The following is a 21554-nucleotide window of genomic DNA, read 5'->3' as shown; positions in this document are numbered from 1 at the left end:
TCTTTGGGAGCCAGTGTTGGAGCCGGGCCACCGTGGCACCTCTGTTGCAATGCCAGGTCTCCGCATAGCAGAACATTAAAAGTAACACTTTTCATATGAAATTCGAGGGCTGTAGTGGTTCGCGACAACAGTTACATGGCTGGATACTTTCTGGACAGCCCTCGGTATATCGGGGCAAGTGTTGACAGCTTTGCACCTCAGCCATGGACATTTCTTAGTAATGTTCTTGAAGACTGAGTTTTAAGCCATGTCCCCCTGTCCTGTTGATGGGTTAGAGAGGTCCTGAAACTAACACCCCTGTCCCTGCTGGTGTCTGAATCAACTAAGAAACAGACAAAGTGGTAAGGCAGGTGGAGCAAAGCCATCTCCTGTGGGGAAGCGTGCTGATGTCTGTGGCAAGCGAGTTTCTTTGGTCTGAGCCCCCGTCTCCCTTTCTCACCCCCCACGGGCAGTGCGGGGCAGCACGGGCTTCTGTGCGGAGTGGAAGAAGGAGGAACTGAGAACACGCGGTCCCGAACGGAAACCTGCTCCCAGCGGGCTGGCCGAGTTTCACCTTCCAGACCTCCCGAGCTCGCCACTCAGGTGAGCCACTGCCCTCCTCTGAACTACAGAACGATTTATTCCCCGTGTGTCTGCTGGGACAAACTGGTCACAGCAATGCCGCTAAAATGACTGCAGGTATGTTATGGACATGTTTGATAATGCTGGTGGCCACCTTCCCTAGACAGTAATTTTTGTGCAGTATCTTTGGTGGTCAAAGGGTTCAAACTCTTCTTTTTTTTTTTTTTTTTTTTTGAGACAGAGTCTCACTTTGTTGCCCAGGCTAGAGTGAGTGCCGTGGCGTCAGCCTCGCTCACAGCAACCTCAAACTCCTGGGCTCAAGTGATCCTCCTGCCTCAGCCTCCCGAGTAGCTGGGACTACAGGTATGCACCACCATGCCCAGCTAATTTTTTCTATATATATTAGTTGGCCAATTAATTTCTTTCTATTTATAGTGGAGACGGGGTCTTGCTCTTGCTCAGGCTGGTTTCGAATTCCTGACCTCGAGCAATCCGCCCAACTCGGCCTCCCAGAGTGCTAGGATTTCAGGCGTGAGCCACCACGCCCGGCCCAAACCCTTCTTTTTTGAAAATGGGTAAATACCACCACTGTTTTCTTCTTTCTACTGTTTGATAATAAGACTATACCTGTTGTTAATTATGTCAAGGGGTGTGTCTACACTGTCTAAAAGTAGTATATGCTATTAAGATCTATATTAAAAGAGAGGAAGGCCCAAATGTACCCTCGTTTCATGCTACTTAACACTCATCTGGTCCTTCAAGGTTGTTCTTGTAACTCCTTAATTCAGGGGGTGGTATTATAAATAAGATTTTGTAATAGCATTAAAAACCGTGATCTTGATAGGTTCGTTCACGTTGCTTGGTCTGCATTTGGTTCTGGTAAGTGGTATGCTAATAAATGCATAAAAATGGCTCTCAGAAATAAAGTCCTGGTTTATAATGTTTTTCATTTACCAGTTTCTGTGGGGCAAATGTTCTCTCCATAGCTGATTTCGAGCTACCAATGTGATCTCACTAAATGTGGAGTTGGGAAGAAAAACACACTAGCACCCTATTTTATGATATTTCCACCATGCAGATACAATAAATCTAAATAATAATCCCGAGATAATAGATATTAGTAAAATATTAGTAAATAAAACATTAGTAAAATAGGAAATTATGCATTTTTAGTATTTATATTTGTTTAATTGTAAGCTTATATAATTTCATTTTTAACAATCAGTTTGCAAAATTCCTGAAAACTTAAGGATCAGTTCTCTTGAGCCAGTTCAAACCACTTCCAGCACATCACTGGTTCTGGTCAACATAATTACAGGTCAAGGAAAGTTCAGTCTCTCCAGGAGGGCAAAAAGCACCAATGGGCAGTTAGTATTCAAAGTCAACATTGGACAGAGTCCAAACCCTGCCATTTTTAGGAAATGTTTTGATGGTGTACCCAGAAAACTTGATAGGTCTACAATTTTGAGAGAATAGAGAGGATTTTCTCTTTGAAAATATGAGATAAATTCTACTTTGAATCAACCTAGAGGAGAAACAATTTGGCCAGGGTTAGAGCCCATCTATTAGAACACACTGGCAATTTTGATGACACAGGTTTTGACATCTTGTTGTGAAATTTGAGTCTTGAGCTTTCCATAGTTATGTAGTGCCTTGTCAGGGGTGCTGTGGCTGCAGGGCCAGTGAGCTGGAGTGTGAGGTGATCAGGGCTGCTGTGAGGGGCGAGGGGGAGACTAGCAAGATAATGGGACCATACCCCCTGCTAATTGTGCAGGGTTTGTGTCGAGGCCAAGAAAGAAGCCCAACTGACCCTCTCCTGCTTTTATTAGACCCAAGGCTGAAGGCAGAGCCCTAGAAACCTCCTTGTGAACAAAAATCTGGAAATATGTTCATCTAATTTGAAAGGAGACTTTTCCCCTCAAAGATATTCAGCAAATAGAGACAATAGTACCAGAGCAATAAATTTGTGTTTCTTCTTTTTTAAAAAGAAAGTATTATTTTGCCTCTGACATAGCATGTGTAGAGTGAAAAGAGAAGTGTCCTTGGGGTCAGCACACGTCTGAGCAGTTTTGCCCTCTCAGACAAATCACATGGCCTCTCCCAGCCTGTTTCCTCCTCTGCTGTATCTGTCCGCCGACAGTATACCGTCAAATGTCAAATGAGACGAGGTATGTGAAGCACTCCATACACTCTAAGGCACTAGCAACACTTTAAAACTGTATGTTGCCTTTGAAAATAGATTTTTTCTTGGAAACACCACCTCTTGTCTACTTTTTAATTTCAGAATATTAGGAGGGTACAAATATTTTGGTTATATGGATTACTTTTGTACTGCTTGAGACAAAGTTACAAATGTGACCATCTCTCATATAGCGTACATTGTATCTGTTAGGTATGATTTCATCCATACTCTTCAGCCCCTCCTACCTGTTTTATTTCTGCTGAGTTTTTCTTCCTATTTGTGCACATCAGTGCTATTTGGTTAGTTCCAATTTAATAGTGAGTACATGTGGTGTTTGTTTTTCCATTCTTGTGATACTTCACTTAGAAGAATGTTTTCTGGTTCCATCCAGAGTGTTACAAAAGATAATTCATTTTTATGGCTGAATAGTACTCCATGGTATACATATACCACATTTTATTATCCACTTATGAATTGATGGCACTTGGGTTGATTCCACACCTCTGTGATTGTGAATTGTGCTGCAATAAACATTCGAGTGCAAGTGTCTTTTTGAGAAAATGACTTTTTTTTCCTTTGGGCAAATACCTAACAGTGGGATTGCTGGATCAAGTGGTAAGTCTACTTTTAGTTCTTTGTGGAATCTCCATACTATTTTCTATAGAGGTTGTACTAGTTTGCAGTTCCACCAACAGTGTATAAGTGTTCTTTTCTCTCCGAATCTATGCCAGCATCTATTGTTTTGGGACTTTTTGATAAAAGCCATTCTCACTAGGGTTAGATGATATTTCATTGTGGTTTTGATTTGTGCTTCCCTGATGATTAGTAACATTGAGCATTTTTTCATATGTTTATTGTCCATTTGTATATCTTCCTTTGAAAAGTTTCTGTTCATGTATTTTGCCCACTTTTTAATGGGGTTGTTTGATTTTTTTCTTGCTGATTTGCTTGAGTTCTTTGTAGATTCTGGTTATTAGCCCTTTATTGGATGAATAGCATGTGAATATTTTCTCCCATTCTGTAGGTTGTCTATTTGCTCTGTTGATTGTTTCCTTAGCTATGCAGAAGTTTTTTAATTTAATCATTTATTTATTTTTGTTGTTGCTGTGATTGCCATTGGGATCTTCTTCATAATATTTTTTGCCTAAACCAAATCTGTAAGAGTTTTTCCAACATTTTCTTCTAGAATTCTTATGGTTTCATGTCTTAGGTTTAAGTCTGTTATCCATCTTGAATTAATTTTGGTGAGTGGTGAGAGATACAGATCCTTTTCCAATCTTCTACCTGTGGCTATTCAATTTTCCCAGCACCATTTATTAAATAGGGATTCTTTTCCCCAGTGTATATTGTTGTCTGCTTTGTCAAAGATCAGATGGCAATAGATAGATGATTTTATATCTGGGTTCTCTGTTCTGTTCCCTTAGCCTATATCTCTATTGTTGTGCCAATACCATGCTGTTTTGGTTCCTATAGCCTTGTAGTATAGCTTAAAGTCTGGTAGGGTGATGCCCCCAGATTTGTTCCTTTTGCCTAAGGTTGCTTTGGCTAATCTGGTTTCAAACAAAGCATAGAATTATTTTTTATAGATCTGCAAAAAATGATGTTGGTGGGGATTGCATTGAATCTGTAAATCACTTTGGGTAGTATAGACATTTTAACAATGTTTATTCTGCTGATCCATGAGCATGATATGTTTTCCCTTTGTTTATATCACCTGAGATTTCCTTCCTCAGTGATTTGTAGTTCTCCTTGCAGAGGTTTTTCACCTGCTTGGTTAAATATATTACTAGGTGCTTTATTTTATTTGTTGTTATTGTGAAAGGCATTGAGTCTTTGATTTGGTTCTCTGCTTGACTGTTGTTGGTGTACAGAAATGCTACTGATTTGTGTACATTGATTTTGTAACCTGAGACTTTGCTGAATTTACTCATCACTTTAAGGAGTCTCTTGGCAGAGTATAGATATAAGATCCTATTATCAGCAAAGAGCGATACCACAGAAATACAAAATATCATCTCTGAATACTTAAAAATCCCTTGGAAATAAACTTGAAAATGTTGAGGAAATGGACAAATTCTTGGAAACACACAACCTCCCTAGGCTCAGTGAGGAAGAATTAGAACTCCTGGACAGACCAATATGGAGCAATGAAATGGAAGCAGCAATAAAAAAAAATCTTCCAACAACAAAAAAAGTCCCAGACCAGATGGCTTCATAACCGAATTTTAGCAGACCTACAAAGAAGAATTGGCACCCATACTGCAGAAATTCTTTCATAGCATCAAGAAGGAAGGAATCCTCCCCAACTTATTCTACAAAGCCAGTATCACCTTGATACTAAAGCCAGGAAAGAATACAACAAAAAAAGAAAACTGCAAACCAATATACCTTATGAATATAGATGCAAAAACTCTCAAGATTTCAGCAAACCGAATTCAGCTACATGTCAAAAAAATAATCTACCACAAGCAAGTGGGCTTCATCCCAGGGAAGCAACGATAGGTCAACATACATAAATCCATAAATATGATTCACCACATACACAGAAGCAAAAAAAAAAAAAGACCATATGATCCTCTCGATAGATGCAGTAAAAGCATTTTATAAAATTTAGCACCTTTTATGATAAGAACTCTCCACAAAATAGGCATAGATGGGACATACATCAAAATTATAAAAGCCATATACGACAAACCCACAGCCAACATCATACTAAATGGGGAAAAATTAAAAGCATTCCCACTTAGAACTGGAACTATACAAGGTTGCCCACTGTCACCACTTTTTTTCTTGTCTTTTTGAAATGAGAAACTTGCCTTGTAGTCCCTACTGTTAGTTCACTGAGACCCCTGTGGAGAACAGCTACTTCCCTTTGGGACAATTTCCTCATCTCCAAAATGGAAGCCTAGATCAACTGATCTCTACTAACATTCTAAAATTTCTTTAACTCCTCTCTTTTAGCTCTCTCAAGAAGAGCTTTCTCTATGCTTTGACTTAAAAGCTAACTCTGAATTCGTTATGCATCTATGAGGTTTCCTTCCTTATCAGAGGGGCGTTTCACAGAAGTGACATTTCCATCTGTTTTTTTACCTTAACTGTAGACGAAGGAGGTAGTTCCATTTTCTCCCTCATGTTTCTGAGCCAAACCAAAGGAAAGAAACAAACAAAAATGATCACAAATCAGAGCAAGTTGTGAGTACCTTAATTTGGTAAAGGCCCCACAAAGGGACACAGATTCTTCATTGTTTGGTCCTTTGCTAAGTTCAAGGTCATTTCAGGCTCAGCAGAAGATTATGCTGTTTTTCCAGTCCTTGGATAGCAAGAGAATATAAAGTACATTTCCTAAGTAGGTTTTACACCCTTAGGGCTCCTAGATAAATTCAATACATATGTTCTGATTCATTCACACTCTACTGACTAAATAACTATTTGATATCTAAGAAGGCTTCAGAGTTTTAATGAAAAATATCTTCAAAGTATTCTTTTCTTTGAACCTAGCAGTCATATTTTCCTAAGAATAGGAATTAATAATGGCCTGTGGAGTTTGCATGTGTTTGAAACAGTGCCCAAATCCCTATTTTCTCAACTTTAGAATTCTTTCAAAACATCTAGTGTACATAATCATAATTTTATTTTATTTTAGAGACAAGAGTCTTGCTCTGTTGCCTGGGCTAGAGTGCTGTGGTGTCAGCCTAGCTTACAGCAACCTCAAACTCCTGGGCTCAAGCAATCCACCTGCCTCAGCCTCCCAAGTAGCTGGGACTATAGGCATGTGCCACCATGCCTGGCTAATTATATATATATATATATATATATATATATATATATATATTTAGTTAGTTGTCCAGCTAATTTCTTTCTACTTTTTTAGTAGAGATGGGGTCTTGCTCTTGCTCAGGCTGGTCTCAAACTCCTAAGCTCAAATGATCCTCCAGCCTTGGCCTCCCAGAGTGCTAGGATTACACCCGGCCCATAATCATAATTAAAAAAAAAAATACTTATGTATGGTGTTAAGCACCAGCATGTGCCAGAAATTGTGCTAGGCACTTTGCATTGTCATTAACATGTATAACAATGTTTGAAGGTAGGTATTACTTCTGTCTTGAGCATGCAAGGAAGCTGAAGCTCAGAAGGGTTTATGACTTGCCCAAGGCCAGAGCTGACAAGTCAAAAAGCAAAGATTCTGTTGAACTCTCTTTGTTTCAATCCTCTTAGTTAATTTTAGTCAATTCAGCAAATATTTAATAAGTGCCTCTATGTGTCAGGTATTGTCCCTAACCTAAGGAGAAAAAAAAACGAACCTTGAGACGTTCTCAGTGAAGGGATTCTCATTTTAATCCTTTAGCATGTGACTGGAGACAGCAGGTCAAAAGAGTTTATGAAGTATCATCTGGACATGTTTGATTGCAAGTAACAGGAAACGCAACTCAAGCTGGCTTAGGCAACAAGGAGGACACAAACGGCTGTGAGCGCTAGTTATCCCCTGAGATCCATTTCCCCCTTCTACCGGGAGCAGAGCTCGCAAGTTTTAGCCAGGCATATGGCTCCGCCTGAAGCGAAGCATGCTGGGACACAAGCAGAGTGCTGTGGGCACTTCTGGGAAGTATCAGTCCCTTTTCTCCTTGCTGACTGCACCTTGGTGTGATGGCTGGAGTTGGAGAAACCCTCTTGGATCAGGGGAATCAATCATGTGTTAACATGGCAGGGCTACCAGATCGAAGGTGCACTGTCCCTGGACTGCCCGCCTTGACTTTTTTGTTGTTTTTGTTAACCTGGGAAATAAACAAAACTTTAACCTGCTTACACCACTGTTGTTTGGGGTTTTGGTTACTTGCAACTGAACCTGATCCTAACTCATATACTACTCACATAGCTAGAAGTCCAGAAGTAAGGGTGGCTTCAGTATTAGTTTGATTTGTTGTTGTTTTTCTTCCACCCAGTATTAGTTGGATTTGGCAGCTCACTAATGGCATCTAGGAATCAGTTTCATTTCAGATCTTTATTCTGCCTTTGGTGTCAGTTTCATTTTAAGACTGATTTTCTTTCTCGGGGCAAGATGGCTGCTAACAAAAAGCTTGGTGTATGCTTCCTTATCAATTTTCAGAGAGAGAGAGAGAGAGCGAAATTTCCAGAAACTCTCTCATAAACACAGTGAAGCTCCTTTTCCAGAAGCCCTCTGACATCTTGCTTTTCATTACCCTAACTTAGGTCACATGCAGCCCGGGGATTGCCGCGACAGAGCGGTGTAGTTCTGACACAACTGATCACTGCGGCAAGGGAATCGGACTTAAATTAATTAGCTTGGACTAATCAGGATCCACCTGTGAAGGGAAGACAGTCTTTCTCTTTTATTTTGGGATATCAGACTAATTTAGAGTCTGTCAGTCAAGCCTCCATACCGACGGATTTGAGCCCCGCAGGCCGCCCCTGCGGCGCCGAGGGCGGGCGACACACGTGCCCCGCCGCGCGGGAGGAGACGTGGGGAGAGCGCCGCCTTCCCGCCGAGTCCGGGTGAGCGTCCCTGGGAGCGAGTCCCGGGTGAGCGCGTCCCTGGGAGCGAGTCCGGGTGAGCGCGTCCCTGGGAGCGAGTCCGGGTGAGCGCGTCCCTGGGAGCGAGTCCGGGTGAGCGTCCCTGGGAGCGAGTCCGGGTGAGCGTCCCTGGGAGCGAGTCCGGGTGAGCGCGTCCCTGGGAGCGAGTCCGGGTGAGCGCGTCCCTGGGAGCGAGTCCGGGTGAGCGCGTCCCTGGGAGCGAGTCCGGGTGAGCGTCCCTGGGAGCGAGTCCGGGTGAGCGTCCCTGGGAGCGAGTCCGGGTGAGCGCGTCCCTGGGAGCGAGTCCGGGTGAGCGTCCCTGGGAGCGAGTCCGGGTGAGCGCGTCCCTGGGAGCGAGTCCGGGTGAGCGTCCCTGGGAGCGAGTCCGGGTGAGCGCGTCCCTGGGAGCGAGTCCGGGTGAGCGTCCCTGGGAGCGAGTCCGGGTGAGCGCGTCCCTGGGAGCGAGTCCGGGTGAGCGCGTCCCTGGGAGCGAGTCCGGGTGAGCGTCCCTGGGAGCGAGTCCGGGGTGAGCGCGTCCCTGGGAGCGAGTCCGGGTGAGCGCGTCCCTGGGAGCGAGTCCGGGTGAGCGCGTCCCTGGGAGCGAGTCCGGGTGAGCGTCCCTGGGAGCGAGTCCGGGTGAGCGCGTCCCTGGGAGCGCGGCGCCGGCGCGCCCCGCCAGGGGGCGGCTGGGGGCGGCCACCTGAGAAGTCCCCGTGTCCCGCCCCAGCCTCTGCTGGGGCCATTGGAGCTGCCTGTCATCCCTGGAATTTATACTCTTCGGGATTAAAACTTCTTTCCAGAGTGTCCCCAGTAACCTGGGAGGAACAACATATTACCCCAGCACGAACTTGTTGATTAGAATGATTACAAGCCCCTCCCACGCCCACCTCCCATCTCCTCTCCCACCGTGAACCGTGAGCCAGCGGGCAGTGGGGGTCGTCATGGGAAAGTCCCCAATTTAGGCTGATCAGAGAGGGCAGGGTGGGGCACCATTACGGGGCCAGAACAGGAGGCAGGGATAATAAGAATGATCAGCAAGTGGAAAGAGTGGAGACATCAAAGTCAATTTCAGTGCTTTAATAATTTAGCCCCAGAGAAACCCGGTGTAATCTATTCTGAGTGACAAAATTGCTATTATTTTTTGTTCTGTGGCTGTTGAGAGGCAGCAGCTCTATTACTTCCCTTTCTGGATACACCCATGGTTACCAGGGTCTTTGAGGCTTTGTTGCTCACTCATCCATCTGGCCTCTGGCATACCCGCATGGCTCAGCACACAGCCTTGTCAATGAGACAGGACTCCACGAGTATCCCGGAAATGGAAAGGAAGAACCAGAAGGACATTCATTCAGTACAGAAATCATGTCAGAGAAAGAGTGAAGTCAGAAATGCTAGCCCAAAATAGGATCAGCAGGAGCTAGGCCACAGTGGGAAGCAAAAGGTCTTTCTTGTTCTCAACCAATTCTAAAAGCAATTCTACAATCAATGTCTTTTTCTGTAGTAAATTTATTTGGATACTATCTTCCAGTAGACCATGAAGTCATTAGCTTATTTAAGTTCATCACTTAAAGCAATGACATATGTTTGGAGACTTAATCCAAAACTGTCCAATTGACAGTTAAATCCAAATAAATGCAATTTATTCTTCTGAAGGGCTATTTCTGAAGTTCTTCTGAAGTGTTTTTTTTTTTTTTTTTTTTTTTGAGACAGAGTCTCGCTTTGTTGCACAGGCTAGAGTGAGTGCCGTGGCGTCAGCCTAGCTCACAGCAACCTCAAACTCCTGGGCTCGAGTGATCCTTCTGCCTCAGCCTCCCGAGTAGCTGGGACTACAGGCATGCGCCACCACGCCTGGCTAATTATATATATATATATTAGTTGGCCAATTAATTTGTTTCTATTTATAGTAGAGACGTGGTCTTGCTCTTGCTCAGGCTGGTTTCGAACTCCTGACCTCGAGCAATCCGCCCGCCTCGGCCTCCCAGAGTGCTAGGATTATAGGCGTGAGCCACCGCGCCCGGCCTGAAGTGTTTTGTTTCACCTTTATACCAGTATTTCTCCAGGTGTCACCCCGGGACCATTCACATACAGATCCCATGGAAGGGGAAAGCGTGGTAGGGTGGTGAAGATTAAAAATGCAGACCTCTAGACTCCAGCTGGAAGCTACTAAATTAGACACTATGGAAGCAGAGCCTTGAAATGAGTATTTAAAACCAGCAAATCCTGTGATTTTAATGCACTTTAGGGTTAAGCACATTGACTCCTATACAGTACCAAAAATAATACCTTAGAGTTTATTGGGCTCTATACTTTACAAAGACTTTTGTATAATAACTTATCTGAGCCCCACCATAACCTCAGGGAAGAATGTCAGAGCAGGTAGCATCATTTCCATTTCTTTTGTGGATATTCTTCTTTGATACTACACTAGAACTCCACAAATGGCAATTCCTTCCTTTCTCCCTCCCTCCTTTCCTCCCTCCCTCCCTTCCTTCTGCCCTCCTTTCCTTCCCTCTTTCCTTCCTTCCATAGGATCTCATTCTGTCACGTAGGCTGGAGTGCAGTGACTCAATCATAGTTCACTGCAGCAATCCTTGCACCTCAGCCTCTGGAGAAATTGGGACTACAGGCACACACCACATTCAGCTAATTTTTTTGTATCTTTTGTTGAGATAAGGGTCTTCCTGTATTGCCCAGGACTGGTCTCTAACTCCTGGCCTCAAGCAATCCTCCTGCCTTGGCCTCCCAAAGTACTAGAATTTACGGGCATGAGCCACTGCGCCCAGCCTCTCTTCCATTTTGTGAAGAAGAGGCCACAGCTCTATGCTATCAAGTAACTTGTGCAAGATCACACACTATAAATGGGATAGCCTGGTTTGCAACTGAGGTCTAGTAGCACCAAGTTTGGTACTCTTGCCATTACCCTGAACAGTGACAACATTCCAGTTTACTAAACAAGAAATCTAAATTCAGACCACTGTCTAAAGGGAAAGAAAACAGACACAGTCAGAGCAGCCACAGGAAGGAGCATCCTTTGTGGAAAGAGAAAATAAAACAATAAGAAATTGGAAGACATCAATAGCCAGCATACTTACTGTCATTAGTGGTCTAATAATAATGTTGAATTTGTTCAAACTATAAGTGTAATGCATAATTTTTAATTATATGTTTAGATTTGGACTGGTTGACTCAATCAATTGGTTTGAGGAGGAATGATCAAGTTTTTAATCCATTAATGAACAATATGATCAGAAATTCAATGAAGTGAATGACACCTTTGTTTGCTTTCAATGACAATGGTGTCAAATGAGTATCCATGTGGCTCAAAACTGAGCCAAGGACATATGAGGAATTAATTATTCATGCCTACTTTCCTTTTGTCAGCAATCCATGATGTCCCAATTTCATTCTGAATTTTAGTGAAAGTAAATCTGAGGAACTCAAAATTATCTCATGAATTATGATTTGCTTCAGTTAGAATCATTAGCCAATCCAAGGCTGCTACGGAGACGCACATTGGTGATCAGTTTTGCAACCATGGTGTTCGGCAGGACAGTGGTCCCTCATGAGCCCCTAGTTACAGTGAAAACCTGTTTTTCTCCTCAAAATCTTAGTGGCCACATTGTGGGGCAAGATGGGTCCTGTTAGCCTTGGACCCCTTGCTAGTCACGGGATCTGTAACATAATGCTACAGAGGCCCAGGGCGTGGGTCGGTCCCGTGCGGAACCACCATCTTGGCCTTGCTTCTTGCCTGCAGACTTATGGGCAGCCATCTGTGGTGTGAGAGGCCATCAATGGCCAGTTCAAAGGTCAAAAAGGCCAGACCCCTCTCCAGCATGGCTTCAGGAAGCAACCTCTAATAGGACACTGCCTAAGCTGAACAAGTCCTTTGTTAACCTGGACTCTGCGTGAATTTTTAATGTCACTCTTAGTGAAAAATGCAGATTACACTGCTGAGCTTATAGTACTATAATTAAAACATTTTGCTAATGACCACTTTTGGATTTACTATAGTTGATCCTGAGTTATAATGAATCCAGACCATTTGGGGATAATCTGACTGCACTATGTGATTGCATTTCTCCAAGTGCTGCTCAGGCTCTGTATTTTCCCATGACCTCTCTGTCTAATTTTCTCTGTTTTTATTTTTATTATTTTGATACCTAGAAATTTCTCTTTCCTCCGTCACTGAAATAAATAATAACTTGTTTTCTAGTTTTCAAAACAGTTGTTGGTAGTTGTTTAGTAATCCTTTGGCCGTCTGGATTTATTGAAATGTGTGATATGTGTAATAAGTATGAAGTGTTCCCCTGCACTTGAGATGCAAGAAATATTATTTTATTTCTCTGGTTCATTGAACCTAGTTCCAGGATCTATTCCCTGAGCCCTTGGGGAGGAGCCCTTTCTCTTCTTCACCCCTCCCTTGGGCTGGCCCAGGCTGCCAGGGCTCATTCATTCTAGGAGGGTGGGGAGAGAGGCCTCTGTCGTTGATCCATTTGGTCACTGCAGAAGATGCCTCTTGCCCAAGCCTGCATGGACCTTCCCACAGCCGGACGCACTCCCTCCTCACCAGGCCAGACAGCTGTTGCCAAGCTGAGGAGTCTGATGATGGCAGCCATCCCTCATTCAAAGTCCTACCTCCTCCTGGGCACTGTGTGTTCCCCCTCCTTGGGGAACCCTCAAACCATAGAACCAGCCATGTCTCCTAAGGGTCGAGCTTCTCCTCCACCCTGGACACCTCATGGCCCTGTCCCTCCCACACCTCTAGCCTCGTCCTGGCTGGAACAAGTGTTCCCAAGCAAGGGCTTGGTCCTAAAACCCAAATGTGTCCCTTGGGAACGGGGGCCATAGGAACACAAAGGCAGGCCGACTTCTCGGAGGTAAGAAGAGAATTCCCTTCAGTCTTTGCTGATGTATCCACAGCACCAAGAACAACAAAACCTCTACAAAACCATAAACCACAAGAAATGCACACTAGGTAATTTCTCAACAGTCCACTCTGAGTATGGTATTTACGTATATGTGATTCTTCCCAAGCTTTCCTTACAATTCTGTTTAAGTAATGTTCTTTTTTTTCTTTTGTTGTACTGCTTGCTCCCCCCTCTGCTCTCCAATATATTTTCAACTAAAGCAGTTGAATCTATTTCTGGAGTACCCATTTCATTCAATTACTGATTGTTTTCCCTCTACCTGTTTTGAGGTTAACACTACACAATTTTTTTATTTTTTATTTTTTTTTTGAGACAGAGTCTCGCTTGTTGCCCAGGCTATAGTGAGTGCCGTGGCATCAGCCTAGCTCACAGCAACCTCGAACTCCTGGGCTCAAGCAATCCTCCTGCCTCAGCCCTCGAGTAGCTGGGACTTTAGGCATGTGCCACCATGCCCGGCTAATTTTTCTATATATTTTTAGTTGGCCAATTAATTTCTTTCTATTTATAGTAGAGACAGGGTCTCGCTCTTGCTCAGGCTGGTTTCGAACTCCTGACCTCGAGCAATCTGCCCGCCTCGGCCACCCAGAGTGCTAGGATTACAGGTGTGAGCCACTGTGCCTGGCCAACACCACAAAATTTTCATGAAGATTTAGTTGTTATATGTTTCAGAATCCAATAGAGTATATCAATAAACCTTTTTAAAAGATTTTATTATCTTTGACTACTCTTTCTTCTGACCTAATTTCACATTATTTGTTAAGTTGTCATAACAATCTTAGAGTAACTGTGATTGCATCAAATTCACATACTAATTTAAGATATATATTTTTTCTTTTTTTTTTTTTGAGACAGAGTCTCACTTTGTTGTCCAGGCTAGAGTGAGTGCCGTGGCGTCAGCCTAGCTCACAGCAACCTCAAACTCCTGGGCTCGAGCGATCCTTCTGCCTCAGCCTCCCGAGTAGCTGGGACTACAGGCATGAGCCACCATGCCCGGCTAATTATTTTTATATATATATCAGTTGGCCAATTAATTTCTTTCTATTTATAGTAGAGACGGGGTCTCGCTCTTGCTCAGGCTGGTTTTGAACTCCTGACATTGAGCAATCCGCCCGCCTCGGCCTCCCAAGAGCTAGGATTACAGGCGTGAGCCACCGCGCCCGGCCTATTTTTTCTTTTTTTTGAGACAGAGTCTCACTTTGTTGCCCAGGCTAGAGTGAGTGCCGTGGCGTCAGCCTAGCTCACAGCAACCTCAAACTCCTGGGCTCAAGTGATCCTCCTGCCTCAGCCTCCCGAGTAGCTGGGACTACAGAGGCATGCGCCACCATGCCCGGCTAATTTTTTTTTGTATATATATTTTTAGTTGGTTAATTAATTTCTTTCTATTTTTTAGTAGAGATGGGGGTCTCGCTCAGGGTGGTTTCGAACTCCTGACCTCGAGCAATCCGCCCGCCTCAGCCTCCCAGAGTGCTAGGATTACAGGAGTGAGCCACCACGCCCGGCTTAATTTAAGATATATTATCTTTACTGTATTCTCTTCTTAACCAGAAGCAGAGTAAACTTTGCCATTTTTTAATGTCTCTCTTTATTTTTACTATTTTGGTGTTTTACATTCTTTGAATAAGATAATTTTTTTATTTCAAGTTGAGTCAATACTCAAGAATTTATGTTCATTACTCTTATAGAATGGAATCTCTTGCCCTTTGTTTACCACTACTACAAAGAATAACACCATATTTTGTGGATTTATCCTATACTTCATAACTCCTTATCACCTCTCACCTCTTGGGTTTTATAAGTATATAATAATATCATCTCCCAAAGATACTTATTTCTTTCCTTTTTTTTTTGAGACAGAGTCTTGCTCTGTCTCCCAGGCTAGAGTGCCGTGGCATCACCCTAGCTCACAGCAACCTCAAACTCCTGGGCTGTAAAGATCCTCCTGCCTCAGCCTCCCGAGTAGCTGGGACTACAGGTACGTGCCACCATGCCCGGCTAATGTTTTCTATTTTTAGTTGTCCAGCTAATGGGTCTCACTCTTGCTGAGGCTGGTCTTGAACTCCTGACCTCAAGTGATCCTCCTGTCTTGGCCTACTCAGAGTGCTACATTACAGGTGTGAGCCACCATGCCGGCCAAAGATTCTTTCTTTCTTTCCGGTGTGGATTCTTCCATTTTTTGCCTTTCTCAGGCCTTACTGTCTGCACTCCAACACCGTGCTGAGCGCAGCGGCGACACAGCACACACTGGCTTTGCTTCTGCTTCGAAGAGCTTCTCCATTTACATAACATTGGCTCTTAGTTTGGGTTTCTTTAAGAAACTCTCCTTGTTCAAATATTTAGAGTTTTCAAGAGGAATAGATTTACTGATTTGAATGATTCTTGCAGCTATTGAGATAATGAAGTCATTTTACAAGTTTTTCCTATTAGCATGTTGATTTAAAACCCATCACTTGTGGGTAATGCTGTAATATCTAGATTTTGCTGATAACTCAAAGCTATAAAACAAAGATGCAAACAAGTAAACAAACCAGCCCACCCAGTAGCTCAGAAAAGCCTGAGCTTCTTTATGAAAAAAGCACAGTTTACTCAGGAGTGTTTCTTTCGCACAGCCGTTTCTGCAGCCGCCTCTCAGCCCTGGCTCCTCTGCAGCACCTGCGCATCAAAACAAAAACAAACAAACCGAAAGGAAAAAATCACATTTTTTTGGCCAATTCTTATTATTATATGGGTAATTCTTATTGTTATCATTATGCCCTTCTCTGTCTTCTTGAAGTTCTACAATGAAACTGTATTGCTTTTAAGTGAGAGCGATAAATGTTTTTATGTTATAAAAATTATATATTCTCATGATCAAGTAGCCAAACAATATTCTTCCAAAATTTTTCTATGTATATAGAAGCATAATTCTATTTTGTAAAAACACAAAGCAATGCTGTACATATTGCTATTTTTCACTTATTCTTTTCTTATTTTTTCACTTGCTATGTCTTGCTCTTATTTTCACATCAGGACCTGCATATCTGCCTCATTTTTTATAGCAGTTGTGTGGGATTCCACTCAATGGCTGGATCATGACAGACTTAGGCAATCCAGTTTTTAGATGTACTTAAGAAGCTTCCAGGCTTTTTGATATTATATATCCTTATACATTACATACACATTATATATGAACAATAATGACCTAGCAGTGGAATTACTGGGTAAAAAGGCATGAACATTTACCATTTTGATAGATATTGCCCAATTGCCCTCACTTTCACTAACAATGGGTTAAAATTTTTTAATCTTTGCCAATTTGACATGTGCAAAAGAAAAGGATTCTTTGATAAAATACTTATAAAGAAAAAAGTACCATCCTTTACCAATACAGAGTGTATATTTCAACAGTCCAAAATACATCAGATAATTATACAATTCTTTTAACCAAGATTGTGAAACTCAGGGCTGTAATATTTTCCCTTAGTACCCATTTATGAAAAATTACTATTTATTGTTAATTGTCAGTGTATATCTAGTGATGAAAGCCCGGCCCTATTTATAGTAGAAACATGAGAGTTATTTCATGGCCTAAAATTCCTGTGGTTCACAGTAAAAAGCAGTCACTAAAATTTTCATCCCTGTCATTAAATGACCAAAAAGAATGCACCATGGTTGCACAGCTGCTTTGAAAAATAAGTGGGACTCAGGGAAGTCTTAAAGAAAAAAAAGAAGGAAGATTCTCAGAGGGGCCTGGGCAGGGGCCTGACCAGAAGCCATAGGTCAGTACACTACATACTTTCTAAAAGATTAGCACCACAGAGCTCATGTAGTTTTATAGTCAACCCTTTCTCCACCACTCAGGATCATATCATGAGTATTTTTCCATATCATTAGTCAGTAATGGAAATATTTTTCCTGAATTATCCAGTCTTTTTCACTATAATCAAGGCAGTTCGAGTTGACCTTTCCATGGCTGTGGCTGTGCAGCCGGGCACACTGGAGCGAGAACAGGCTTTAGAATCAGAAGACTTGTGGTCGCCATGCGTCTGCCAGTCCGTGGTGTGATCTTAGGCAAGCTGCTGAACTGAACTGAACCACATTTTCCTCTTCAGTAATCTGGGTAAAATAAAAGCTAGCCCTACCTACAGTAGGATGATGTGAGGATTAGATGGAGTGGCACAGGCAAAGTGCTTTTTGAATGGTAAAGTGGTAAGAATCCACCCACTGCTCTAACTCAGGACCTCAGCGCCTCTCCCTGCGTCTGCTGACCCAGACTTCTCCTTATCTGAGGGAGTGAGATCCTCTACAAGGAACCTACCTCCTAAGCAGTGAAGACCAGACTTTCAATCTGATTCTCACAGTCTGGACCAAACCCACATTTCTAGCCCCATGTGCTGATCTTGGCATTTAACCACATTCCAGTTCCTTCCTAGTACTTCTGCACAAAAATACACTTTTACAGTATCTTGCTGATGTTGCCTTTACTTAGGATGTCCTTTATTTTCCTTTGTGCCTGGCAAAATCCTACTCAGCCTTTAAGGTTTATGTTCAGTGCTAACTTTGCTGACATCCAGGACTGAAATAATGGTTTCCTCCTCTGGGCTCACACGGCACCTGGCTCCTATTGCTGATCTATGCATGATTATCAGTAGGTCAAGGATCCCTTGACTCTTAGGGCATAACTGCCACCTTTTGGGGTGTCTGCCAATCCTATGATTCTTGTCCATTTCTTCAAAGCCTGCTATCTTTTGTGGCAGCCCTATTTGGCCATAGATGATGGGACAAGGGTGAACCCCTGGCCCAATGAGATTCTCTCTTAGTGATTTGAAAATGATAATTGGGATGCTAGTCGGTACTGCTGAAGGAATATAAAAAAGAATCTGTGATCACTTTGTAAAACTCTTATGTGATGGACAGAGACAGCAAAATTAGTTCCCATTTTCTGAAAGGAAGGAAGGATCTCATTTTATTCAAATCATCCAAACAGTACTTAGGATTTGGAGATCTAGGTCATTCTCCAGATTGGAGACAGGCCAAGGTATTTACAGGAACATGCCTTAGACATTTTAAGAAAGTTGCATCATTCCACAGAAAGTATGACTACCTCACAGAAGCTCTAGGAATAATCCACCAACTTTGATTATTTTGAAAAGAAAGGGAGAGCTCAGGAGTGGCCTTTGAATTGTGACCCTTAGCATTGCAGGAATTGACCTCAAATCAACCTAGGCTCTCTGGCTGAAGCCACTGAAGTGCATATGGTTCTAAAGTGATTGAAACAAAACCTATTTTTTATGGCTACTCTAAAAAGATATTTGGCTTACCAGCAGAGTTGTATAATGTGGTAGATGCTACGGAAAATGCATACAGAAAATGCAATGTCTCCTTTTAACAGTCCAACTTTTTTGGATAAGATGATTTTCCTATTTTACTATGCCTTCCATGTTGATTGACTCCAGGTGCAGAATATGTCAAATCCATAAAGCGTCTGGCTGAGAATCTTGGAGATTGGGGTTGTAAACAGAATATGTAGCGTCCTTCTAGGGGAGAGGGAGTATTTACAGAATCTGGTGCTGGGAGGGACCTTGGAGATAATCCGTGGTATTCAGTGTCTAAAATATCTCCTGGTGATCCCTGTCTCCTAGTATTCCTGTGTAATCCCCTCCCTGGAGTATGGGTTGGATTTAGTCAGTCACTTCTAATGCACAGAAAGAATATGGCAAAAGTGATGGGGTGTCACTTTTGAGAATAGGTTACATGATGACTGACTTCTGTCTTGCTTTCCCTCTCTTGCTTGCTCTATGTCTTTGATTTTCTGTAGTTTGAATATGATATGCCTATATGTCGTTTTGTTTTGTGTTGTTGCATTCATCCTTCTTAGTGTTCTCTGAGCTTCCTGGATCTATGATTTGGTGTTCAACGTTAATTTGTAGAAATTGTTAGTCATTATTAGTTCAAATATTTCTTCTGTTCCTTTCTTCTCCTTTTGGTGTTCTCATTATGCATGTGTTACTTGTTTTGTAGTTGTCCCCCAGTTCTTGGATATTCTGTTCTGCTTTTGTTTTATTTCAGTGTGTATTCACTTTGCTCTTCAGTTTTGAAGGTTCCTATCCTCAAGCTCAGAAATCCTTTCCTCAGCTGTGTCTAGTCTACCAATAAGCCCATCAAAGGCATTCTCTATTCCCTGTATGGTGTTTTTGATCTCTAGCATTTCTTTTTGGTTCTTTCTTAGGGTTTATGTCTCTGTTTACATTGCTCATCTGTTCTTACACACTGTCTGCTTTATCCGTTACAGCCTTTAGCATATTAATCATAATTATTTTAAATTCCCGTTCTGATAATTCCCACATCCCTGCCATATTTGGTTGTGATGCTTGCTTTCTTGCTTTCTCTCTAATTGCATTTTCTGCCTTTTAATACGCTTTGTAATTTTTTCTTGATAGCTGGACATAATGTGCTGGCTAAAAGCAGATGCTGTGAACAGACCTCTGGTACTGTGGCGGCAGTGTGTGGAGAAAGAGCACGGTTCTGCAGCCCCACAAGTGGGGCTCAGTCCTTCAGCGAGGCTGGGCTCTGGGCTGTGGACCGCACCAGCGTTTCCCGGTTCCTGCTCCCGGCCACCACAGGCCTGGCAGCATGGCTAGAGTTGCTGGAGTTCGGCATTTCTCTTCCCCCATGTCAGTTAGGCTCTGACAAAACCCCGGAGGTTAGGCTCTGGTTGAGTAGTTTCTTTTGAGAGAAGGCCTTGTTAGGAACAGAATCCTCTAAGTTTCACAATGGTTCCTTTCCTCCTCCCTGTCCTAGAAGCATGAAATTTTTCTTTGATAGTTAATATGAGAACACATGATTTGCCTATGCCCAGAGGCAAATCTCACAAGAGTGTGGGGTCCCTCTACGTCTGGGTCCCCCCTGGAATTTTTAACTCTAAGCATTGTCCACACTGAGCCTCCCCCAATTCATCAACTGCAGTTCAGATTTTTCTACCCTGGCACTAATTCCTGCAGAGGTTTCTGCTCTGGGAAGTTATGTCCACCTGTCTGTCTTTCCAATTTTGGGGGCAGATTTCCTGGTGACCTCACTTTTCTTACAGTTCTAAGAAGAGTTGGTTTTTCAGTTGGTTCAGCTTTTTACTATTTGCTAGGGTGGAGTGGTGACTTCCAAGCTGCTCACATGAAGAACTAGAAACCAGAAGTCTCTCCTGCTACCTTTAATGAAGCCAGTCATGATGTAACGAGCTGGCCCATGGAGAGCCCACAGAGCCAGAGACTGGGGAAGGCCAACAGCAAGCAAGGAACTGAGGCCTCATTCTGGGATTCAGAGAGGGACTGAATTCTGGCAAAGTTCAGTGTGCTAGAAAGCAGATTCTCCCCACGTACAGTCCTGAGATGACTGTAGTCCCAGCTGACACTTCAACTGTGGCCGTAGGAAGATCCTGTGGGTGGACTTGTCTACGCAGTGCCTGAACTTCTGACCCACGAGTCTCTGAGATAATAAAAGTTCACTATTTTAAGCTGTACATTTTGGGTTATTTGTCATATTGCTTTAGATAGCTAATACTTCATCCAACCCAATTTCTGGACTCTCAGAGAGCCGATGGAGACCAGGAGAGTGCTGGCACTTCTGCAGAGCCCCACGGACTCAGACCAGACTAGAAGCCAGGCACCGAGTCGCCTGGCCTGCGCCCTCCCACCCTTACAACCCTCCTGCAATTGGACATTGTAGAGATTTGCCTGGCATAGCTTGTTTCAGCTCCCTTTAAATGAGCCCACACCTTTTCCTAATAGACTCTATTTCCAGCTGGTGGGGAGGAGACCAGGGAAGAGTCTGGAAGCCTAGTTCTGAAGCCAGCTGTCCCCTGTGGTTCCAGGCAGCCAGTCCTGGGCTTAGTCTTCTGCTCTGAAAAAACTTGAAGTTGCCAACTTTCTATAGACAGTAGATTCTATTTCATAGTCTTTCTCTCTTCTGCTTCACTTTAGAGTTTTCTTCTGTTAATTCTTAGTGGAAATGGGCAGCAGCCTCTCCTCCCCCTGTTCTTCTCAAGTCCCCAACCCCTCTGAGGAGAGGGTATGTAGGTGGCTCTGGGATGCAGAGGACAGTCCCAGAGAGGAGGGCCAGGGTGGGCCTAGATGAAGAGGGAGCAAGGGTGGGGCTGGGCCTGGCTGGGGCGGGAGAGGCCTGTGCAAGGTGGAGGCTGGGACAGAGGCGGAGTCTGAGTTGGGTAAGAGGCAGGGCTGCAGTTGTGCAATGTGGAGGGGACGGTGGCTTGAGGGTCAAGGCAAGACTGAGAGGCAAGAGTTGTTCAGAGCTTGGAAACAAGACAACTGCCAGCTTAGGAAAGGGCAAGGCCAGGCAGGAGGTCAGGAACCCAGGCCCTAAACACAGGT

The 21554-nt window shown here is 43.4% G+C and overlaps 1 long non-coding RNA gene across 1 annotated transcript; it reads left to right on the top strand.

Moving 5' to 3' along the window:
• Window positions 1-8617: 8617 nt before the first annotated feature.
• On the top strand, window positions 8618-21320 carry LOC142869608 (uncharacterized). Its single transcript, XR_012918205.1, has 3 exons — window positions 8618-8908; window positions 15052-15169; window positions 19614-21320. It is a non-coding gene; the product is annotated as an uncharacterized LOC142869608 (long non-coding RNA).
• Window positions 21321-21554: the final 234 nt, after the last annotated feature.

This window comes from Microcebus murinus, chromosome 2, assembly GCF_040939455.1.
Source record: "Microcebus murinus isolate Inina chromosome 2, M.murinus_Inina_mat1.0, whole genome shotgun sequence".
Classification (NCBI taxonomy): Eukaryota; Metazoa; Chordata; class Mammalia; order Primates; family Cheirogaleidae; genus Microcebus; species Microcebus murinus.
Note: the sequence above shows the minus strand (reverse complement) of the source record. Positions and strands in the feature narration are given on the sequence as shown.